A 15,661-nucleotide genomic window follows, 5' to 3' on the forward strand; every position below is an offset into this window, starting at 1 on the left:
TGGGTCTTAGTTGGCACATCGAAAGGATGGAATTCAGGAAAAGCTGTCCCCTTTCCATACAAGGCACAGACCTTGGGGTCTGTTCTGTTCTCCCCCTATGGCATCTCTGTTCTGTTTGCATGTCCTTGTTTTTCCTTCCTCCAACCTAACACCAAGTTCATATGACAATATAAGAATTGTCCTCCAGAGATGAAAAAAATTATAGTAATTATCATGTTTAAAAGGCATGTTTTTTATTATACTTGTATGTATTTTGGACAAAAATATTCATCAGCTAATATGCTCTTCCACACATTGTATTCACTGAGTTTACTACCACAGTTTTAGTGCAACAAAATATCTTTGAAAAGCCACTTTACAGTAATTATTGCAAGGCTCATTAAAATGCAGAGATAAATATCCCATTTGTATAGAAACTTAAAAAAATGTTTGAAAAGGAAAGGTGTTTCATCAGGCTGAATATTTTTTGTATACTAAAAATATGTATAAACATTTCTTGAATTAGTTTTACTATCAATTCTGATACAGTATCATTTAATGGTGATAAATTCTGAGAGGTATATGTTTAACAAGCATTACACTTGAGATTATAGTCTTAGGTAAACATTTAATACACAATGCCAAGGTAGTTTCCTTTTTTCAAAATTTTTGTATCAAAAGTTATACATTTTATGTTGACATTTCTTCTTACCTGTGTGACTCAGACCAATAAAGTACTTTGCCTTAAAATTTAAAATCTTGAGACAGTAGTACAGCATTGAAAAAAAATGTAAAGCAGCTCAGATACATTGAACCCAGATTTTACATTTTCATTTGTCAAATTACAATATAAAAAGTAAGCTTGAAAATTGAGTTGAAAAAGCTTATTCTTCCTCAAGAAAAAGTATGAACGATCTGAAAATGATCAACTAGTCTGAATGAAATATTGTACATAGTTAAGTCACATTTAGTGGTAGCTAAACATAACACTCCCTCCTCGAAATTATGGAACTATCTATGTGTGAAACTAAGTCATCTTCATTTTCATCATAACATTCATCACTGACAAACTGCATTCCCATTTTTAGATCTTCATAATAATCCATTGGTCTTTCAAACCTACTGATATTTTCTACATTGTTCCACTGTGTTTTTTCAGGCTCTTCTAAAATAGTCTTTCCATATTAGATTGCTCACTGGATTTTTGTTTTCTTTTTTTACACTGTCTGGGTAAGAATCAAGCTCATCTTGTTCAAGAACATCTATTTGTGATTCTTTTTACATATCTGATGGTGGAGTGTAGTTCTTGGCAAAGTAGTCTCCACGAAACGTCCATCTTCTCCTACAGAGGAATATTCCAGCCAAAGCACGTACAAGTACTATGAAGAGAGCCCCACCCACTACACTAGCAATGATCCTGCCAATTGTGTCATCCTTAATTGTTGCTAAAGTTGACAATGGGAAGGGCAAGTTTTTGATTCTGTTGCTAGATCCTCGATGTCAGCAGTTGAGGGATGCCACTGAATTGTAGGCTGAAGGGTGGTAGTAGGAGGAGGATCTGAAATGTAGATGACCTTTGATCACTTCTGTGACCAAGGGAGTAGTCACTTTACAGACATAAACACCAGAATAATTGAAAGTCAGTGGATGGACGAAATGAAGAGTATTGTCTGAAGCCAGTAAACCATCAGGCCATTGTCCGTCCAACCTGCTCCACACAGATTTGAAGGGCGGTGGATTTGCATCAGCATTACACTTGAAATTACAACCTTTTCTTCCTACAAACCAATTTCCATCATAGCCTGTTACTGAAACCTCAGGAGCACACTGTAAAGCTAATAGGAAAGAATACCTGCTGTCCTTTTCCAAGGCTGGATGTTTTACAACACAAGTAATTCGCCTTCCTCTAGCAAACCTGGCTGGAAACAGCTGTACTGACAGACAATTACTGCTGTTTCGTTTGGAAAAGAAGTAGTAGATTCCATTTCACCAACATCACCCTCCCAGTCAACGTGTGCAACTGATTGTCCAGTGACTGCAATGCAGATGGTTGCTACTGTTTCACTTCCTCCATCTGCTGGGAGCCATGCTACTCAAGCTGTGTAGCGAAGCTCAGGCTGGAAGAAGACCCCCATAAGGCAGGGGCCTTTGCAGCTGGCTCCCTCTATTACCCACCTTGATTTTGTTATTTTCCATTATACTATTGGCTTTGTTTCTACTTGCATTGTTGCCAAAGACTAAGCTAACCTTTGCTAAGCAGCACAGAAAAGATGAGAACATAAACTTCCCAAAAGCTTTTCAGGACAGTGCTTCTGAAGAATAGAACACGCAGGGCCAAATGGCAATCTTAGCATAAAAGTACAGAAACCTGCTGTTAGTTAGTCAAACATTGACCACCCCATTTCCACTGAGAATGCCCCCCTTGTTTACAATTCTAGTGAAACTAGTGATGGAACGTTTTATAGAAATAGAGTCATGAGAAAATATTGAATAGAATAACCCTGTTGACACTTAATTAATCATCTCATGTTTTCTTCCCTCTACTACTTCTATAGTTTGTTTTTCTTCTTTCCTAATCACAGCCCTTTACTAGAATTTGTGCCTCATACGTGAAATTACCAAGTACCATAATTTTCCAGGAAGTAAAGATACCTCAAAATAAGTGCTGGGCATAGAAGCCACGGAGCATAAATCTGCAAAGAAGTAAAAAACTAACCTTTTCAAAGAATATTACTTCTCTCTCAGTTACCAGCTTTACATTTCCCTGTATGGCCCCGTAAGATGGCTGGTTAGCCAGAGACGGGTAAGATTCCTCAAGGGAGGAACAACCTAAGACAGGCACAGTCGCAGGGGTCCATCAGGTGAGAAAAAGGGGGCCAACAGAGGTGATGAGGCTTAGAACCTCACCCCCCCCCCCAGTTTTGAGAGAAATCTTCTACACCTGTGGATGTTTTGTTGCCCTTGTTCAACTTGGATTAAGACCTGGTCTGTAGGCACAAACTTGATCATCTACACCTGCCTTCTTACAGTTCCAAATCATGCTTTCTATCTATATCTTGCATTTACCGACTACATTAACATTTTATTAGATTCACATATGAAGTATAAAAATCAAATGAATAATCATACATTATATTTAACATGATTGTTTATAGTTTAAGGTTTGTAGTTAAAACAGAAACAGGTTCTATGCTATGAATGCCCTTGCATTGTTCATCATGTAAGAACTTGTTTAATTCCTGCAGTAGTGGAGTCATAGAGACTTGTGTAGCATATGTCAGAGAGATTTTAGTATCCGCACAGAAGAAAGAGAAATGTAGATAAGAAGGGGAAAGTTAGTTTGCTGCCTACTATGCCCTATAAAGGAGTATAAGGTGAAGATATGAGTTTATGATTTTAGATTGCTTATAAATTTATTAAAGCTTCTAAGAATATTTTTGTGGGAAAGAATCCTAACTGTGGCACTAGGTGACCTGTATTTCACCCTGAGCTGATAGACTCCATAGTCGCTGCTACATACTGCACGCTCCTACGGTCACATGCACTTCTTAGAATCTGCGTTGCATAGAAACGTAAAACACAATAGAGTACATGTTGATAGGAAAAGTTTTGGTCAAGGAACAGAAAAACAATCACCTGTCTAACGCTTGACCAACCATGAATAGATTACAAAGTAAAAGAAAGAAAAAAGCTTGCCTATACTTATTAACCAACTGCCTATACTAATTAATCATCAGAATAAAAAAATAATCATATCCTTGTGCAAAATAGTATAAATAAAGCTGTCATCGACACTTTGTCGAGAGACCACCTCCATCTGACTCCGTGTCCTGTCTCTCCACGAGCCTACTCCGTCTCATCCTTTTGGGCTTCACACCCCCCCTCCCCCACCCCGCTGGAGCTGGATTCCGGCATCCATCAATTAAAGAATCTGTCGCTCTTACCAGGCTCACAGTGGGTTCAGCTAACAGAGTTAAGGTTGTGGAGGACTGAGCATTTCCAAGCGGGAATGTAACGGCTTTGCATAAGTATTTTCCAGGATCAGAGAATCTTTTAGGAGAGTAACTGGTGCATCATTAAGTGAGCAGCTGTCAAACGAGACCCTTCCCTGATACTCTCCTTGAAAGAGAATCCATGCTGAGGAGGACGAACTGCAACAGTCTGCGAACTTCCGCCATCTATCTTCTCCCACGAAATCTGTTATGTTTTCATTCACTTCAATTTAACATTTCAATGAAACATTCTTTCCCCACAGCGCCGTGACGTGCGGCTCCACAATAACTGGCCCGGCTGCGGCCCCACGGAGCCGGGGAGGAGCGGCGGCGGGACAGGCGGGGGCGGGGGCCGGGCCCGCGGGGAGACGCGGCGGAAGCTGCGCCTGGGCGCCGCCGGGACCCAGCGGGGCCGCGCGCTCCCCGCCCTTCCCCCGGCCTCCCGCTCGCCCGCCCGCGGCTCCCCGTTCCCGGCGCCTTGGGTCCGGGGCGGCGGCGAGAGGCCCGGCGCGTGCGTCCGGGTCTCCCGTCTCCGCCGAGGTTGAGGCGGGAGCCGCCGCCGCGCCCCTCCCCCCGGCACCCTCCCGCCTCGAACTCCTGGACAAGTGTTTGCTTTTAAGCCAATAAATTTTTACGACACAGTCGGGAAGTAGAAAAATCTCTCCCATTTACATGATATGTATATATACACACACAAACTATGAATCCAGGTATCTTGTAGTTTTATACTTTATACTGCCACAAATATGGTATAAAACAAAACTCACTAGTTATGAGTTCTGATGATTTTGCTTTTAAGAAGATTTTACTTCTTAAATGATTTTATCTAATTGCAATGCCCCCATTATGGCCATAGTTATTCCAAGTTGTAATTCCCCTGCAGGCTGGCAGAAGTTTTCTAAAATAAAACTTGCAGGTGGAGTTGTAACCCCGTTTCTGTCCAAACATTCCTGCCTACAAAATGGGGTGTGACTCTCGGTTCTGTCTGATCACAGCATCTCCAACATGATGGATATTAAGCCATCATCTTGGGACGCAAAGTAAACTTACAAAGATGTGTTATTTTTGCTAGATATTCACAACTTTCAGAATCACAGTTTGTATTACCTGCCAGAAGGTGGCATGCCTGTCTCTAGAATTTAAAGACCTCGTTAGGTAAAAGAGCAGATCTAATATATAAAAGGGCTGTACCATGGTTGGGCATTATGCATGTTTTACAGCATACCCTGTTACAAGGAAATGTTAAAGGTACTTTTTTAAGTGGAAAAGAAAAGGGAATAACTAGAAAGAAGAAAACAGAGAAAAAACTCACTGGTATTGCTAAACATATAGTGAAGGAAATGGGTCAATCACATGCACAGCTAGTTTTTAGGTTAAAAGACAAAAATTAAATCGTCTAAAACTACAATAAGTGGTCACACAATAGTGAAATATGAAATATGACAGAGAAACCACAATGGGGGAAGTAAAAATGTAATGCTTTTAGAACACACTTGAGTGACTATCAATTAAAATGGACTGCTATATATATAGGATGTAATACATGAAACTCGTGGTCACAGCAAACCAAGTACCTATAATAGGTACATAAAACATAAACAGTAAAGAAAACAAACATAACCTTAAGGAAAGTCAGCAAATCATAAGGGAAGAGAGCAAGAAAAGTGAAGAATTATAAAAACAAGAAGACAATCACCAAATAACAATAAGTATATACCTATAAATAATTAGTTTTAATGTAAATTGATAAATGTTCCAATCTAGAGGTGTAGGGTTGCTGAGTGGGTAAAAAAAAGAAAGTCTCCTATACATTGCCTACTACAAATTCTCACTACAGAACTAAAGACACACACAGACTGCAAGTTAACAGATGGAAGAGGATATTCTATGCACATGGAAATGAAAAGATAACTGGAGGAATATAACTTACCACTACGGAAAACATTACTGAAGTTCTTCAAAAAATTACTAATAGAACTATTACATGATCCAGAAATTCTACTTCTGGGTATTTATCCATAGAAAATGAAAACACTAATTCAAAAGATATATACACCCCTATGGCCATTGCAGCATTGTTTACAGTAGCCAAGATATGGAAGTAAAGATTAAGTGTCCATCAATAGATGAATTGATAAAGAAGATGTGGTACATATACACAATATTACTCAGCCATAAAAAATGGAATATTGTCATTTATGACATGTGTAGAATGTATTAATGTAAGTTAAATAAGTCAGAAAAACAAACACCGTAAGATTTCACTTATACATGAAAAAAGTGTCTTATACATAGGAGTGTCTTATTTGTACATTATATGGAATATAGTTAACAATATATAACAAATTCATATAGTGAGGGATGGCAGGTAGAATTATCATGGTATATATGCAAATACTGAATCAGTACATTACATATGAAACTAATATAACATTGTATGTCAATTACACTTCAATACAATAAGAATAAGAACATTTACTACAAAGCAGATAAAACTGTAACCATAAAAATGTTATTTATATATTCATAAAGTATATATTATTTTAAATTAGTTATGGTATTGACATATTAATTATAAATTACTGTGTATAATTTATAAATATATAAATTATAAATTTATAAATATATAAATTATGCATAGAACAAATATAGAAAATGCTGACTTTGTTTAGGAATGGGAGGTAATTATATATATTTATATTCTATTTGCTTATACCTCCATAGTATAAGAAATTCATGATTGCATTGAATAACCAGGTAATGTATGAAGATGTAAGATTAATAGGAAGCATATGACATAAAACCTAAATACTATAAAGTGATACAAACTTAAGAATAGTAATAGTGTCAAAGCTTCAAGACAGAAGAATGACACTGTAAATGTGGACAAAATAGAGTTAATAAAGACATTGAAAGTATATACACTGAAACGGAGTCCGGAGGTGATTAAGGAAAAGGGGTCTACACAGATCCTCTTCTCTGAAACTACCATTCTGGGAAAAAATTTTCACTTTGTACTCTACCGATCAGCAAACATCCAAAACTTTCTCTGCCTGCTACAAAGTGAAACTGTGCCTAGTGATAATCCTAGCAACCAACTATGTACAGATAAATGTAGCTTAAATAGCTATAGACAATCATAACTATTTCAGAACAACCCATTTTAGTCCCCTTGGAGTTATTTCTTTTTACCCTTAATGACCCTAATCCCTTTCCCACCTGGGAAGCATACAGGGTTTCCTCTGTATTCTGATTGTGATTCCTAAGATCCCAATAAACACAAGCGATTATTGTACCATTTGCCTTTTCTTGATTGACAACATAGCCTATCTTCAATATATGGAAGCTTTGTATATATGTTAAATGAAGCATTTTCCCCTCAATAAAGGCATTGTGTTCATGTTGCAGCATATACACATAAAATCACTATATCATACACCTTGAATTTACACAATGTCACGTGTACTGTATTAAAACTGAAAAAAAATAAGAACAGTGTGTTATTTAAATCCTGCCATTTGTGCCATTTTCCTTTTTCCTAATCAGCTTTCAATTACCTGAGCTCCTGAGAAAAGCTGACACTAACTGACCGGCATTGCCAGTGGGAGAAGCGCATAGCCACGGCACCCACAGCATCCGAGGGAAAACAACTCAAGATGTGTGTTTCACTCCTCATTCCAAAATAAACTGTATTTAAACAACACATTTAAATGTAGAAATTAACACTATAAAAGGACTAAAAAGTAATTATATTTATAAAATGTTAGGGGTAGAAACACCTTTCTAAAGCTGTTCATTTGTTAGTACTAAAATTTGAACTCTGTCAGCCATTTCTAACTTAATTACCGGAGATGCTGGTTAAGATTAGATGTCGATATAAATAGGAATTCCTTTTCAGTGACTTTCAGACAGAATCTCATGGGGTCCTAATTTTATAGAGCTAAAGTTGAATTTATTTGAATAGATTTATTTCTAACCATGTTTATACTGATTATATTGTTTTCAAGGTAAAAAGTGAACATGTGATGAGATAGCTAGAGAGAAAAAGGATTAATGGGGAACTTAGAGTGAAAGTTAACATTCTTTGCTAAGCTCTTTTGCAGAACAAGATGTTCTAGGGAAAGAAGGCCTCAGAAGGACATATCAGTTGCTATTTGCAAATATTACCTGCCAGAGCTCTCCTGACTGCCACTTGGCGGCCCCCACCCTGTTGTCAGGGACTGACAGTTTTGGCCAATCACTGCTCCCCTTCTGAACAACAATCAGAATTGCACCGAGTTTTCCTCTTATTTGTATGGTGGACCTAAGTGAGAACTGGTTTGTTCTATAAAAGAACAGCCCTGTGTTCTTGGAGGAGACATTGCTTTGGGAGTTAACATGGCTGCTTGCTGTATCTATTGCAGGTTATAAACTTTACTTTCTTATTGCCTGGTTTGGTTAAGTCCTATGAGTTGACGCACATAAAGAGATGAACCTCTTATGCCCCAACACTCACTGAGAGCTTACACCCACCCAGAGCTGGTGCCAAATGAGCACAGACACCCAAGAGAGGTGAGCCCTTTATGAGATGGATCACCAAGAAATGCAGCTTTGAAAGAGCTGACACTTGCCAAGAAAGGAATCCCTTGATTTCAGTTACAAACAAACCATATTAATCAATTTCAGATCTTCAATCTAATCCTTTTGCCGAGGAATTAGACATACTAATTGTCTTAGAAAAATTCTACCTGAATAATATATTCGTTGGTGATGTTGTATTTTTGGATTCTAATATCTAAATTCTCTATCTTTTTTCATTGGTACTTCTTATGAGTGAGCACACTACACAATTTGGAAAATGCTCAAGAATATATTTTTCATGAGCATAATCTTTTTCTGAGATTTTCTTAATAAAAGTGATTCTTTCACTTATTGGGAAGTAATGAGGCAATTCTTGAGACCATGGCATATGACAGCTGTGCAGTTACCTGACACTACATGATTTATTAAATAATCAGAAGTTCAGAACTCCTGCTTTCATCATTTCCCCCTAGTTCCTGGCCCTTCCCATGTGCACTCACTCCAAGCTCACAGGAGCCTTCTGAGGGTCCGGTTGGATCCAGACTCCAATAGGAGCAGGCCTACAGCAATGCAAGCACACGTCATCACCAAACCCCACCCTATAGCATGTGACCAGATTCTGAGTATAAAGTTACAAGTATATAAATGATATATGAATATGTAATGTATAAATGATGTGTGTATATATTGTCATGTATTAATTTTACTATACACAAATATGAAATAAGTATAAAATAATATAAACATATGCTTTCAGATATAATCTAAATAATTTCTAATGGTGATTCAATCGAGTCCTCTGTGGCTTTTGTATTTCTCTTCCTAATGGCTATTTGAATTATGTGCTCTTCACCTTTGCTGAACTAAAATCTCATGTGAGATCTGATGCATGGGATGCCAGACCAGGTGCAAACAAGCAAGCAGTGTGGTTGGGGTGACAATGCCACATTTTATAAATAGCAAGTAAACAAAAGATGTTGTATCTTGGAATTATGTTCACTCTTATGAACCTAAAATAGGAAAATGTAAGATACATCAGTTAAAAAATACTGAAACACTTTGCACTAAATCTATGCAATTAAGAAATAGCTTCACTTCATATTTTATGTATATCCCTTTTTCAAAACAAACATGTAAAGACAAAATGAAGATAGTGGCTGTTAAATAGTAGGATCTTTGAAACCCCTAGGCGGGGATTTTAATGTCCACCTAATGAACACTTTGTGTTGCAAGTGTTTAAAGTTACATATGGAGCACCTCATTTGTCAGTTGTTAAGCCCAGTTGTATTCACTGTATAACCAGCATTCACTTCTTGAAGTATTTATTCTGTGTCTAGTAACGAACCCTTGTTTAAAGGAGCAGCAGGAAGAAGATGGGGAAAGAGAATGGAGTGTGACAAGATTAAAAAATCAAAATTGACATTCTAGTGATGGTCCATTTGATAAATGCTGGTATCTTACCTCCTGAAACTTGTGTAATGATGGAGGGCTCAGTGATATTAGCCCTTTGGCCTGGTTTGCCAAAGATTAGTTAGGGTATATATTGAAAAAAAATTAACATACAAAGAACTTTTGTTTGAGAACAAAAAATGCATCACTATTACCCAGTAATACGAATCCCAAATGGGATTACTTTGTTCCAATGGACGCTTTTCAGTGTTCCCTTGAGGTGTTTTGATTTCCCTAACTTGATAATCATTTGGCTTCCCAGTAAGACTCCTTATTAAAATAGAGGCAGGTTAAAAGCAGAGACCAAACAAACATTTAAATTGTCTCTCATAGAACATAGGGATAAAAGCTTGAAAGCAACTTTATTTTCTTAGTAACTTCATTGAGCTTGGGGCCCTGCCAGTTAAAGCCCTGCTCAGGGTGTTCCAAGGGACTTGTTAAAGAGCTACAGTACAGCAGTTACAAAGTATGGTTAAATAAAGGAAATTACAAGCAAGTGCATATACAGTTTGAATCCTAGGAGAAGAGCTTGTTAAACTACCCCCTTGGGCTTCTAACTCAACCCTCCCTGGCATTCTGAACAGTAATTAAACCCCATAGTCACTTAAGGGATAAATTGGCAACAGTGAAATAAAAGAGAAACTTTGAGAAAAAGTTTTTATTTCTCTTGGGATCAGATGCAATTCCCATACATGATTCATAGACAAACTGCTTATCATTAAGCTCACTGTGTCTGTTACAAGAGCGCTCGTTAATTTGAAGTGGTGGGACAGCAAAGTGCACTCTCCTTGGAGGCTACGGGCTCAGTAGCCATCATGTTTCCTGACCGCCATCTGCACGTGATGACTAACCGTTGGAATAAGTTGGTCATTTCAAGGATGAACAGGTTTCCCTGACATAACTGCTTGTTTCAGGATCTTGAAGGTATAACGGTAGATTCATACCTTAGCTTTCTTTTAACATTTTTATTATGTTGCATCATTTATGGTAAAACTGTCACTGAGCTAAAAATCTAAGTGGGTATTTTATTGGATGTTAGGAACACACAATATTTAACTCTTACTTCCCAAAAAGTAATTTGATAGTTTGAAGTTTTCACACGTTTCACTTATTTATACAGCCCAGGAAATGGGCCTAAAATATTCAAAACCCAAAATATCAGTAAATGGTATCAATGTGGTAAAACATTCAATCAATTCAGTGAAAAATACAAAAAAATATGTAGGATAGACTGAACTGACATTTCAGTCAGAACTTCTAAAATAAGAGAAGATCCATCAGTGTTCTTTCTTCCCTGCTTGTTTCATGACTGTGCTCGGGTCCAAAAGTACTTTTGTTACTTTCTCTTTAGTGTTTCTTAATGTTAAATTTATCTTTTGGAATTAAAAAAAGTCTTGGGCCTCCCACAATCTCACCACCTCATTTTTTGTCTTGTGATGATTTAAAAGAGAATATTTCAATCCCATATATGTTAAAGATAATAATTATTGTGTCATTATACAACATGTTAATGATACTCCATATATTTATAAGTAGGAAAATTTTTGATATTTCAAACATACTCTATGTTGTTTGGCTTTGAGTATCTTACTAAGTATTGCAAAATGCATGGAGTTTGTTTTTATCCCTCGTTACCCATACGCTTCTGTCATTCTCCCTGTACTGTAACAGCCTCTCTTTCTCTCCTCTCTGTCACACGCTGGGGAAGGTCTCCCTGTCTGGTGTCCTGCTGGTGGGTCTCAGCCCCAGGCAGGCTCACTCTGGATTCAATGAGGTCAAAAAATGACAATGGAACATCCTTGGGGTGAAAGGGCTTATGCCCAACTTTATTCTCATGGTGGCCAGTCAAGTGCTAGAATCCCACCCACTCAGAGCAGCACGCCGGGCTCTGCCTCTGGGCCTCCCCACCCCCAAAGCCGGTTCAGTCTCTGCCCTCAGTGCTCCTGCCATTCCAGTCTCTGCTCTCCTGCAGCCATGCAGTCGTGGAGCCGTGCCACCGTGTCACCCAGAGCCCTGGGAGGAGTTCTTTACGTAGAGTCAGTAATAACACATCGCCCACATGTGTGCAGTGGGTGAGCTGACCAGGGCAGGGTGAGAGTTCTGGCCACAGGGACCTTCACTTTCTCTACCTCTTGTAACTAATAGATGGTTCTTTGACTATGTTGAATCCATAGGAGATTCCATTTATTTTAGTTTTTTCCTTATTTCAGTGAACATGCTGTACATTTCCGAGATTTCCGGTTATTTTATATCCACTTTTCTTATTTTGCCCTTTCTGATTTGCCTTATGAATTCTTTTTATTTAAAGTTTTTGCTTCTACTTTGTTAAAATTAAAGTTTATCTGTATATTGCAAGACTTCTTGCAATATAAATTCTATCTGTAGCAAGTTCTTATTACTATGGCAGTTTGGGGCTTTTTTTCTTAACATTAGACTTAACCAGATGAAGAACTCAATCTCTCTCTCTCTCTCTCTCTCTCTCTCTCTCTCTCTCTCTCTCTCTCTCTCTCTCACACACACACACACACACACACACACACACACACACACACAAATGCACATATACAGACAAGAATGCACACACACATTATGTTTATGTTCTGGCTCTCACCAACTGTCCTTACATTTTGTGCTTAGCAGCCATTTGGGGTTCCAATTGAAAACTGGATCCTGGGGTTCATCACTTGGATCTCATTCCCCATTCAACGCTGTGAATGTGGCAGGTCCAGAGACAGGAGACAGTTTGGCTCAGTTCCCAGCAGACACGGAGCCTTCCTCCTCAGCCCCCTGATCTCAAACCTTCCCATAAACATAAGTGAGTCAGACAGCAGCCTGACTCATTTGGGCGGCTCCGTGTAATTGGGCAAGAAGCCCATGGCGCTCTAGCTGCTCGTCTAGTCTTGCTCCAGCCCCGGTCTCTTCCAGGACCTCGTTACTCACCGTTATCCCTGGCACACTGTTGCCTCCCATGTCTAGTGACGGAGCCAGCCAGTCCTCAGCTCAGATCCCACCCATTCAGCCTCACTTCACCAGCTTCAGGTCTGCAGAGATGTGCACCTGGAGTTCCCTGTAAGAGGAAATTTTGTTGTAATAAGCAAATGCAAATACATTTTTACATGCACTTTACTTGTCTCTGGTATGATTCTGTAGCAGGAATTAGGATTCTTGTGCAAGTTGATGCAAATTTTTCACTTTTTTCCTGCCATATCTTTAGTAATGCGTCTTCATCATTATGTTGGGAATTTTATTGCTGTTTAAATTGCTCTTTAGGGATTAATTATTGAGGTGATCTCGGCTCTTCATAAACTTGCTAGTCATTGGTTTACCCATCTAGATGTTAGTATGCATTTTTTTCTTTGTCTATGACTGGGGGTCATTAGAGTGTCTATTACTCTCTGGTGGAGGATTCAATATATATGAAAGGTAAGGAAACTCAGGAAACTCACTGTGCTGTCACTCTTCAAGTCCTGAGGTCCAGAGCCAATTATGACTCCTGGCATCCTTTTATGACTGCTGAGTGATTTCCCAGATACTCAGGTCTATGTAGAGGGAGGTAGTAGGGAAAATTGAGTTTATGTTATCTTATCCTGGAACTAGAAAGTGATCTGTTGATTTTTTGAAATAAGGAAAAAAATATATTACTCTCAAAACTCAAACTAAAAGTATTCAGGTTGAAAGTGTTTAGTTTCCCCCATCATTTCTGTTGATTTTGAAGTGACCAGGTGGTGCCCATAGTTTCATGACTCTTAAGTATTTTGGGAAAATATCCTCTTTTGCCACTTCTTGTTAATATATTATTAATCTAGTTAGTAGTTCACTTATGTATAATTTGTCTAGTTTATTATTTAGTTTTATTTTAAAATACATTCTTAAAATTTCATTTTAGGCGTGTCTTTAGAAATTATGGGTTTTGCTTACTTTTTAATGCATTTTGGAAATTAATCTCAACTAGGAAATTGAAATTTACTCCTCAGGACCAGCTTAGGAGAGGCAGAGTCACAGTAGTTTGCAAGTGTCACTTCTGCCTGATGACTTCCTGATTCTTCTGGGTTCCCTGGTCCCTACTCCAGCATAGGGGGTTCCTGTATACACAGCCCCCAGCTGGTGTCTAGGAGTTCAACTCAGTTCTGACATTGTCTACCTGGGAACAACATCTAACTCTGAAGTTAGGTTTCAGTCATACAAAATTTCCTCACACCCACTCTAGACACTAGCAAGACCCAGGCTATTACCTGTGCTTCTGACGTAAGGTTACAGATTGGAGGTTCCAGTGACCTCCTTAGTCTGATTAATATTCAAGAGAGGCTTACAAAACTCAGGGAAACAATTACATTTACCAGATTGTTAAAGAATTTGACAAAGGATTGGAATCAGCAGCTAGAAAAGATCCCAAAGGAGCTGTGGCTTGGTAGAGTTTTGGCTCAGCTCAAAATCATTCTGGTTCCTTAAGCATGGGGGCTTTCTGAGAAAAAAAGGACCCTAAAGCTTCCTTTTGGGGTTTTATGGAGTGTTTATTATATAATCATAATTGTCATTTTTTTTGGCCAATGCCTGATTCAACTTCCAGCCCCTCTACCACCTGTAGAGTTTGGGAAGTGGAACTAAGAGTTCCTGTTTTCTAACCATACGACTGGACCTCTTGCAGCCAGCCCCCAGCCTTAAGTAAGTCCAGGTATCACCTTCATTAACTGCAAGACACCTGTTTCACGTTAGAGGCTCTGAAGGCTTTCCAGGATCTGTGGTTGAAAAACAAATATGTCTTGGAAATCTATTTCAATTATATGAATAACCAAATACATATTTCTAATATATCATTAAGTCACACTGGCAAAAGAATAAAATGATGTATGGAGAAATCACCTTCCTGACTTCTAATAAATTTTGTATCTTCAATTTTAATAGCAGATTACTAGAAACATTGGTTTCTAGTAGATAGAAAACTGGTTGCAGAAGATTCCACACAATAAATGCCTGCAACATGGAATATCGTGCAGCTATCAAACATGACAAAGAGTTCCAAAAATGCTCTACTGAAATTTTAACACATATTGTACAAGTATTTAAATTTATTTTTAAAATGTGGTTTGTTATAATAGGTTATAACTGTAACCGGGAGTCTGAACTCCGCCCCACTGACCTCTCGCCTGCAGTGGGGCAAGGGAGGTGGGAAGGAGGCTGCTGTTCAGCCAGGAGGAGCCAGAACCCCAGGTAACAGCCTGTCAGCTTCCAGCTGCAATATTGGTTCATCCAAAGCACCCCTTGCCCACACTCCTTAACTGTTATAATTATTTTAGTCTCTGTCAATAAAATTAGGGCTATTTGTCTAATACAATAAAATTCAGCTGTTGCATAGAAGTATCTTAGCAGTATTTCCTTAGTATTTCCAACAGGCATTAGGTATCAAATCACTTCTGTTGCAGCTTAGATGTCTTATACTATTGATTTCTTCAAAACAGTGTCCAAACAAGCACACAAATTTGGTTGATCTGTGTCTTAGGTTTCTTTGTATCTTCCACAGTTTCCTACTCATTAATTTTGTGTCTTTTTATATTTGCTGATAAAATAAGCCATTTTTTTTACAAAATTTTCCACTTTCTGGATTATTTTATTACGATTCCATAGCCATTGAACTTGTTCTGTCTCTTATCCTTTCTGTAAAATAAAAGTTTGATTGAATCTTC

The 15,661-nt window shown here is 38.3% G+C and overlaps 1 pseudogene; it reads right to left on the minus strand.

Annotated features, from left to right (window-relative positions):
• Window positions 1-222: 222 nt before the first annotated feature.
• LOC140846172 (nectin-3 pseudogene) lies at window positions 223-3,905 on the minus strand (annotated as a pseudogene).
• Between the last annotated feature and the right edge of the window lie 11,756 nt (window positions 3,906-15,661).

This window comes from Manis javanica, chromosome 14, assembly GCF_040802235.1.
Source record: "Manis javanica isolate MJ-LG chromosome 14, MJ_LKY, whole genome shotgun sequence".
In the NCBI taxonomy this organism is placed as follows: domain Eukaryota; kingdom Metazoa; phylum Chordata; class Mammalia; order Pholidota; family Manidae; genus Manis; species Manis javanica.